Genomic DNA, 8,651 nt, shown 5'->3' with positions numbered 1-8,651 from the left:
AGCGGGAAGGCGGGGGGGGGGAGGATCCCTCTGCGCATCTGGTCCTCCCGGCCGGCTCAGTCCAGATGTTGCGGCGCGCAAAGAGCAACCCTCGGCGCGCGCGGAGTTTGTTGGTGGTGTAAAACCGGCACGTGCTGTTGTGCTTTCAGCGCGCGCGCGCACGCACGCACACAAGTCGCCTCTTCTTTTTTGTGAATGGGCAAAAAAAAGTGTGCATACTCTGGGAGCCTTAAAGAAAACAGAGAGGGGGAGTTTTCCTTTGAACTTACTCCTAAGTAAACGGGTTTAGGGCGCGGGGAGGAGGGGTAGCCAGGGCCCGATCCGTGCCATGCGAGGTACTTTTCTCTCCGCTCGCGTCCGTTTCAAAGCGGAGGGCAAGGGGGCGGTTAAGGGTCGCGATCCAACGCGTGCTTCCTCGGGAGTAAGCCCCATAGAGTTCAGCGGGGTTTCCCGCTGGATAAATGGGCGTAAGGTGGAGTGTTCTAGCATGCTTGCGAGAGGGTAAGTCCGTCAAACGCAGCTGGGATCGAGTTGGGGAGTAAGCCCTACTGAATTCAGTAGAATTTACTGCCGAGTAAGCTCGCTTTCAGGGCTGCAGTCATGGGCACTCTTCTCTGGGGGCAGGTCCACTGATCCCAGTAGGAGCTTACTCCTGAGTAAGCGTGTATGGAACGAAGCTGACCCCCCCCACCGCCCTCTCTCTTTTCTTTTGACTGGATCGTGCCCGTTGCTTTAAAAAAAGTTGTGCCCCGTCCTCTCCAAAAATCACTCTCTGTGAGAGTCGTGTGTGTCTCCCCCACCCCCATTTCTTTCCTCTGAACTCGTAAGCAGAGGTTTTCCGAATCCCCGGTATTTATTTTTATTGGCTTGGGTGATAGAAAGACGGTACTTGGTTTACAGTTTCGGGGTACCTGTAAGGCTGGGACGGAATGCCTCGCATGCGCTGCCCTTTCATGTCGCCCTGGCTGGCTGACGTGTTTGAGTCCCTTTCCTTTTTTTCCAAGATGCTAGATCGAGCATGTGGTTTCTGCCGGAGCCGTAAAACCACTTTTAAGTGTATTAAATGCCGGCAGTTAAAACCTTGTATGTGTGAGGTTCCGCATCCCTCGACACCAGCAAGTACTTTGCCCGGGCAGAGTGTGTGGAGAGGGTGTTTTTCCAGCATTTTTGACATTCCTTCTGATATTGCAAACATCAAGGCCAGATCACACTGTGGAAGAAAGCCCTTGGCCCCGGCCCCAACCGTTGAACTGCAAGCTTGACAAACCGTGAGGTCCGCTGACGTTGGTCTTGTTTGGATTTTACCAGGGCCGCGCTGCGTAAGCCGTGACACATGTCAATCAATCTTCTCCACGACTTGTTTCCTTCTTGGAAAACGAGGGTGGGAAAGAATGAAAGCAGCTCTTGGGGATATCAGAAGGGGATACCCTGCCCGGGGGGGGGGGACGGGACCCCCCAAAAAAACCCCTGCCTTTTTTTTTTGCCTACTCTTACTCCGTGGAGCTCAAGGGTGCCATCCGCGGCTTCTCTCTTCCTTGGCTTCACAACACTTTTGTGGGTTGGACTAGGCTGGGTCATGGAGCTCTTCTAGACGGGAGGCTCCCGTAGAAGTGCCGGGGGGGGGGGGGGAGAGCGCTCTGCTCCCCCCTAGAAGCCCCGCTGCTGCCTTCCAGCGCTCCAGAGGGGTTCCCTCTTCCCGGAGCCAGCCAGTTCCCGCTCGGCCTTTCCCTCCCCGCAGATGCCTGTCTTCTTTCTCGGCGCTGTCACCCAGCAGCCTCCGGAGCCGCTTCCCGTCTCTCCTCCTGCCACATTTAACGTGCTTCTATTTCTTTATCTCGAGTGCCCTATACTTGACCTACAAGATTGCTGTCACTCAGGCAAGTCTCTCCCCGAACCAAAAGGAAAACAGAAGCCGCGGCGCAAGGGCTTCAACTCTCCCCCTGCCGCCGCCCCCCCGCCCTCCACCCACCCACCCACCTTCCCTCGCTTGCAACGCTCTTGCACCGAGAAGAGGGCGGATCTACAAACACCCTGGTTGTACTACTATCTGGCTCCAAACAGATGGGCTGGGTCTCAGGGAGACAGAGCAACCCTCCGTCGGGAAAGAGATCAGGCTGTGGTTCCCCCACACACACACCCCAAACCCCCATATTTTCAGTCCTTCTCTTGACTTGTGGCTTGAAGCCGTCCGTTTGTTGATCTCAGGGCTGGTGGAGAGCAGGTTGAGGTGACATCTGGCTGGGTACAATTTACACTTTCTTTTTTAATCCAGATGTGTACTTTGCACGCATAAGGTTGAGCCAGCTTTTCAGTTTAACCCCTGCTAGGACTCTGATGCAAGGTTGGGAAAGTGTGTGCAAAATAAATGCTTTTAACTTGTTGGAGGGGGTGAACCGGGGTGAACACAAAGAGTGATTAAAATGTGGCATTCACTGCCAGAGGATGTTGTGATGGCCACAGGAATAAACAGCTTTAAAAGGGGATTAGATAGAGTCATGGAGGATAAGTCTTATCCGTGGCTACAGCCATGGTGACTGAGGGGAACCTCCAGGTTTAGCAGCACTAAACCTCTGAATCCCAGAACCAGGAGGCAAGCTCAGAGGGAGGCCTCGGCCTCTCTGCCCTGTTGTTGGCTGTCCAGAGGAACTGGTTGGTCACTGCGTGAGACAGGATGCTGGACTAGATGGACTACCCGTCTGATCCAGCAGGGCTCTTTTTATGTTCTTATTTGTGGTGTTTTAGTCGCACAGTCGAGTTCGACTCTTCGCAACCCCATGGACCAGCTCCCGCCAGGCCCTCCTGTCCTCCGAAGTTGGCTCAATTTCATGTTCGTTGCGTCGATGACACTGTCCAACCATCTCATCCTTTGCTGTCCCCGTCTTCTTTGACCTTCAATCTTTCCCAGCATCAGGGTCTTCTCCAGTGAGTGCTCCCTTCTCATTTGGTGGCCAAAGTATTTGAGCTTCAGTTTCATTATCTGGCCTTCCAGGGAACAGTCAGGGTTGATTTCTTTTAGGATTGACTGATTATTACTTATTACTTGCATTAAAACAAGGGTTGAATACAAAAGTGCCCTGCCCCTTTAACAGAAGCGGGATGGGATTTTATTTATCAGGTGAGGTTTAGTGCCATGAAAAGCTCCCACTGGCCATGTCCATGTGCTAAGCCTCAGTTAAAGGGGCTTTTCCCCCTCCAGGTTGTTGGCAACCTGAATTAAAACACCTGGCCTGTCTGATGCCCAGAAATGCCCCCCTGTTTAGCAACTTAAGGTTTGGGATAATTAGGATTTCCCACTCTCTCTTCCTATCATTGGGAGGGGGGAGTCTTGACTGGGAGCAAGGTTGGCGAAGTGGCTAAGTGCTGGCTGTCAGCCAGGGAGCAACTTTGGTGTGTATACACACACACACAGAGGATGGTTTTCCTCTGATCAGCAAAGAGCACAGAGTGAGATTAGTATTTCTCCTGTCCCCCGGCTGCCAAATGTTTGGTAGTCTGTTGTTGTTTTTGTTTGGGATGTGACTCCCCCTCGTCTGTGTCAGTTGTTGTGTCCTGGGAAAAAAGGACTTGCCGCCCTCGGTTCTGCTTTCTCTAAGGGGGTGCTCAGAGAGTTCCACCCATATAACCAGAAGCAGGTTTTTGTGGTGTTATTGACGGGTCGTTTTAAGACTTCGTAATCCTTGTGCTTGGGTGGCAGGGAAGAGAAGAGGCACTGTGATGGGGAATTCACAAATGCCGTTCCTGTTCGTGTTTGACTTGTTCCTTCCAAGTGTCGTACGGCTGGCCCTGCAACTCCTGGCTAGAGCACATTGGACTGTGGAAGGTTACCAAGTGCAGTCCCTGACCCTGGCCGCAGGCAAGGGAAGTCCCCTTCTGAACCTCAGCCCACCAATGCGGGCCTATCTCACAGGGCTGTTCTAAGGCTTCTTTGGCTGTGACTCACAGGTAGAACACATACTTTGCATGCTGAAGACCCCTGATTCATTAAAATGATATCAGGCAACAGGTCCTGGCTGAGTCTGTCTGCCTGAGACCCTGGTGCTCCACAGCCAATTAAATTAGACCATACTCAGCTAGACGGACCAACCATCTTACTTAATATAAGGCAGAGTCACATACTTTAATAGGAGCAGTCATGGTTCAGTGGTTGAGTGCAAGTTTGGCATACTGAATGTTCCAGGTACAGGCCCTGGCATCCTCAGTTAGAAGACCTCAGGAGGCAGGTGAAAGTCCCCAGAGGAGAGCTGCTGCCAGTCACAGTACTGAACTAGATGGATCAATGAGCTGACTTCAGGTATAAAGGCAGCTTCATATGTTCTGTGCCCACCTAATCTTAGTGGCTTGTGAGAGGTGTTCCCACCACCTGACACACTCTTCTCCCATGGTGGTGGAAAGTGCCGTCAAGTCTCAGCCCACAGGGAAAACCCTGTGGGGTTTTCAAGGCAAGAGATGCTCAGAGGTGGTTTGCCATTGTCTGCCTCTGCATAGGAACCCTGGGTTTCTTTGGTGGTCTCCCATCCAAGTACTAACCAGGGCAGACCCTGAAACACACACAGGAAGCTGCCTTATACTGAATCAGATAATTGGTCCATCAAGGTCGCTTCTGTCTCCTCAGACTAACAGAAGCTCTCCAGGGTCTCAGGTGGAAAACTTTCACATCACCTACTGCCTGGTCCTTTTAACTGGTGATGCTGGGGATTGAACCTAGGACCTTCTGCATGCAAAGCAGAGGCTCTTCCACTGAAACAGCTCCTCCCCTGCTTAGCTACCTTGCTTAGCTTCCAAGATCTGGCGAGATCAGGCTAGTCTGGGCGATACATTTCCTCCTCATCCCCTTGCTTGCGTCTCCATTTCTGGTTGGCCCCAGTGTTTTTAATAACCACCAGTCAAGAGCATAGCTCTGCTCCATATTTGAGGGCACTCTCTGAAACAGTCCATTTCAAGCTGCCCCCTTGCAGACGGAAGTTCCATCAGATGCGAAAAGAGCCGCTCCTTTGCTTTCCGTCTCCGAGAATCCTTTCACTGCTGCTGTGAAGTCGAAATTTCCTTACATCACCACCCGTCTCAGTGTGTGTGTGTGTGTTTTCTAAAACAGCTAATTTTACAGTGCTATTAAAAGGGTTCGTCATCTCCCTGGGCCATCCCTCCTCTCAGAGGGTAGGCGGCCCTCAGTGCGAGAAGCTGCCAACTTTCACACTGCCTCAGAGCAAGGCTATTTCTGAACCTGTCTGACTTCTGCGATATCAGCTGCAGTCTTCAGCGCTGCCAAGCTACTGAGGAGAAAGAAAGTAACCCTGAAAAGTGCTCCTGGCAGCTGTTTTCTCCTTGACTTATGCAATAGCTGTGGCATTCAAACAACCATGCACTGTCCTGGCCAGCAAAGCATGCACAGAAACGATGCCATTGCCCAGTGCGTCAGCTGCTCTCCTCCATCTTAGTGGCAAATTGGTCTTGCATTGGGGCTGTTCGACTCCAGGCACAAAGGGGTTAATTAGTCACCTCCTTCCAGCCCTAAGATGTGGGTGGGTATTTATTCCTTAGATCTGTCAGGCAATGTGTCATTTTCAACTCTGCAAAGGGTAGTTCTCCACTCTTCGGTGGGCTCCATCTTACTTCCTACTGAAGAAGGTCAGGGAGATGATTCATGCCTCCATCCAGAGTATGTTAGCTTGTGTTTTCTTGGAAATGTGAAGGTTGATTCTTGAATGGCTGGGAGTGGTGGGGAGGAGTTTTGATGAATGAATTGGAGTGGGAAAACGCATGTCCGCCAAGAGAAGTGAAAGTGAGTTGTCAGGGTTTTCCCTTCTCCCCATCTGCTTCTTCTCGCTGTCTTACTGTCCTTCCAGATGCCAACTAAGAACATGATCCCAAGTTAACAGAGTGCTGCTTGACAGGAAGCGCCTTTGTTTTCCCAACTTTTGTTCGCTAGTGAAAGCAAGGTTGTAGCCGGATCCAAGATGAAAGTGGAGAGGGAAGCAAGGGCTCCCCCAATAGCACAGCAAAAGTCTCTGAAAACCATAAGTTCTGTGCCTAGTACAGTCTTAGGAATGCTGAACATCCGAGTTTGGGCCAGTGGGCCAATCTAGACAGCTCTTATTGACTGTGCAAAGAAAGCACCCGATATCCAAGTAATAAATTGTTAAGCCCTCATAGCCTTTGGCCCTGGTTCTTGGGTTTTGTTTTGTTTTTAGCTCCTCATTCTTCCTTCAGCCTTGATGGCAAATCTGTATGCAGCCAACTGACTGGAATACTGAGGTGGGTAACAAAGGTGAAAACCTGGACTAAAGGCTAAAAGCTGAAGGGAGGGATGAATCTAGCACTCTAGCACTATGAATTCTACTTAAAAAATGACCCTGCCATATCTGATGAACCACTGAGTGATCATTTGGGGCCAGGCTACCTTGACAATCTTTTCTTTGGCATTAGTGGGCATGATATATTTCACAATCTTTGAACCTTTGTAATTCTTTAGTGCTCATCTGTCTCCAGTAATCTCCCTGGATCCCATGGTATCAGGTAGCTGTAGGTCTGTGCCACTATGAATAAGAACAGTGAAATGTGTAGACAAATTTAGGACTACAAAAACCCATAACACGGTGTAAAGGAGTGAAAATACACATGCAAAAGTGGTATCTCAACATCCAGCATATATTCTACGCACATTGTACATATTATTACATATAAAAGTCACAAAACATAGATGACAAAACAGGTCTAAAAAACCAACAACAAAAACAGAGGATCGTAATGTTGACAAAAAAATAAATTAACATAAAGAAAAAAATATGGAAGATTTGTTGATTCCTTTCTCAAATCCCATGGAAATAATAGGTTTTCTGTGCTCTTGTGCATCTCTAATGCAGTTTTGGAAGCATAATGTTAATTTGGAAGTGATTCTGTGAATGCACATTCACGGAACAGAGGATAGCGTATCCTTTCCTGTGACAAACTTGTGGGTGACATACGGCCAGAGTCAGCATCAGCGGTTAGTCATGGGCTAAGAGGACAGGTATGCTTGTGGATTAAAAACTAGTTAATTAACAGGAAACAGAGAGTGAGTATAAATGGGGAGTTTCCACAGCAGAAGGTGGTAAGCAGTGGGGTACCGCACTGGTTGGTACTAGGTCCTGTTTTTTTAAACTTGTTCATTAATTATTTGGAGTTGGCAATAAGCAGTACAATGGCTAAGTTTGTTCAGGGCAATGAGAACGAGGGAGGACTGTGAGGTGCTCCAAAGGGATCTGTTGAGGCTGGGAAAGTGGGCGTCAATGTGGCAAATGAGGTTCAACATGGGCAAGTACAAAGTAGTGTACGTTGGAGCTAAAAATTCTAACTATAAATATAGGTTGATGGGGTCTGAACTGGTGGTAACTGACCAGGAGAGAGATCTTGGAGTCGTAGTAAATAACTCAATGAAGATGTTGACTCAGTGTGCAACTGCAATAAAAAAAGGCCAATGCTATGCTGGGGATTATTAGGAAGGGGACTGAAAACAAACCAGCCAGTATCATAATGCCCCTGTATAAATCTATGGTGTGGCCTCATTTGAAAATACTGTATACTGTTCCTGGTCACTGTACCTCAAAGAAGATAGCATTGGAAAAGGAGCAGAAAAGGGCAATTAAAATGATGAAGGGGATGGAACGTGTTGGGATTCTTAATTCAAGGTCGATGGTTGTATTGCAAACTCAGAGCCACACTTAGTAAAAGAAAAATATATTTACTATAAAAACAAAATAAAACATGGGTATTGTACTTTGGATAAAAGAAATAAAATAAAAGGTTACATACTTGCAGTTACTCTCAGTAATATATGCTAACAGCTACATCTTTCTATCTCTCTTGGCTTCTAGAAGAGAACTACCTCTTTGGTTCACACAAAGGGCCATAAATGTGTGAATACATTAATGCTAGATCAAAGCGTTTCTAGAAACAAGATGTTAGTTGACCAATACAAAGGTTACAGGTCACTTCATTAGGATAAACAACTCCCACAAACTTTCCCGCCATTGAATACATTATGTAACGTAACATCCTGTTTCCTAACAAACAATATTTAACTCTGTAATGACTGAAGTGTAAGCAACTTGCAATTCCAACACCCCTTCTCAAGTTCTAACATTTCAGTCATGCTTTGGATCAATTAGGTTCATCTTCTTACATAGGTTTGCGATCTTGGCTGCGTTGATTGGGTTGGTCAAAATGTCCGTGATCATTTCTTCAGTAGGACAGTATTGAACTTCAATCAGTCCTTTCTTTTGCATATCTTTCACTGAAAGACATTTGATGGCGATGTGTCTGCTGCATGTCTTTGTATTTTCGCCTTTGCACAAGTTTATACATGCCTCATTATCTTCAAACATGAGTATTGGCTTAGGTTCTTCTATGCCAAAATCCTTTAGCATGTAGATGATCCATTCTAGTTCATTGTAGGCAGCTTGAGCCGACACACATTCTGCTTCAGCAGTAGATTGAGCAACAATTTGTTGCTTTTTTACTGACCCAGTGAATCACACTGTTTCCGTAGTAGAATCCACTAGTTGATTTTCCATCTTCTTCCTTTTCCCCTCAGTTGGCGTCCATGTATCCAACTAGTCTTGGGTCATCAGAGGCTGAAATCAATAACTTTCGATCAGCTGTTTTCATGAGGTATC

The 8,651-nt window shown here is 47.9% G+C and overlaps 1 protein-coding gene across 1 annotated transcript in view; it reads left to right on the top strand.

Moving 5' to 3' along the window:
* Positions 1–8,651, top strand: part of PAPPA (pregnancy-associated plasma protein A, pappalysin 1) — a 403,905-nt gene that overhangs the window by 729 nt on the left and 394,525 nt on the right. The window lies entirely within an intron of this gene.

This window comes from Gekko japonicus, unplaced genomic scaffold, assembly GCF_001447785.1.
Source record: "Gekko japonicus isolate JY-2015 unplaced genomic scaffold, Gekko_japonicus_V1.1 scaffold1257, whole genome shotgun sequence".
NCBI classification, from domain to species: domain Eukaryota; kingdom Metazoa; phylum Chordata; class Lepidosauria; order Squamata; family Gekkonidae; genus Gekko; species Gekko japonicus.
This window is presented reverse-complemented; position numbering and strand designations above follow the sequence as displayed.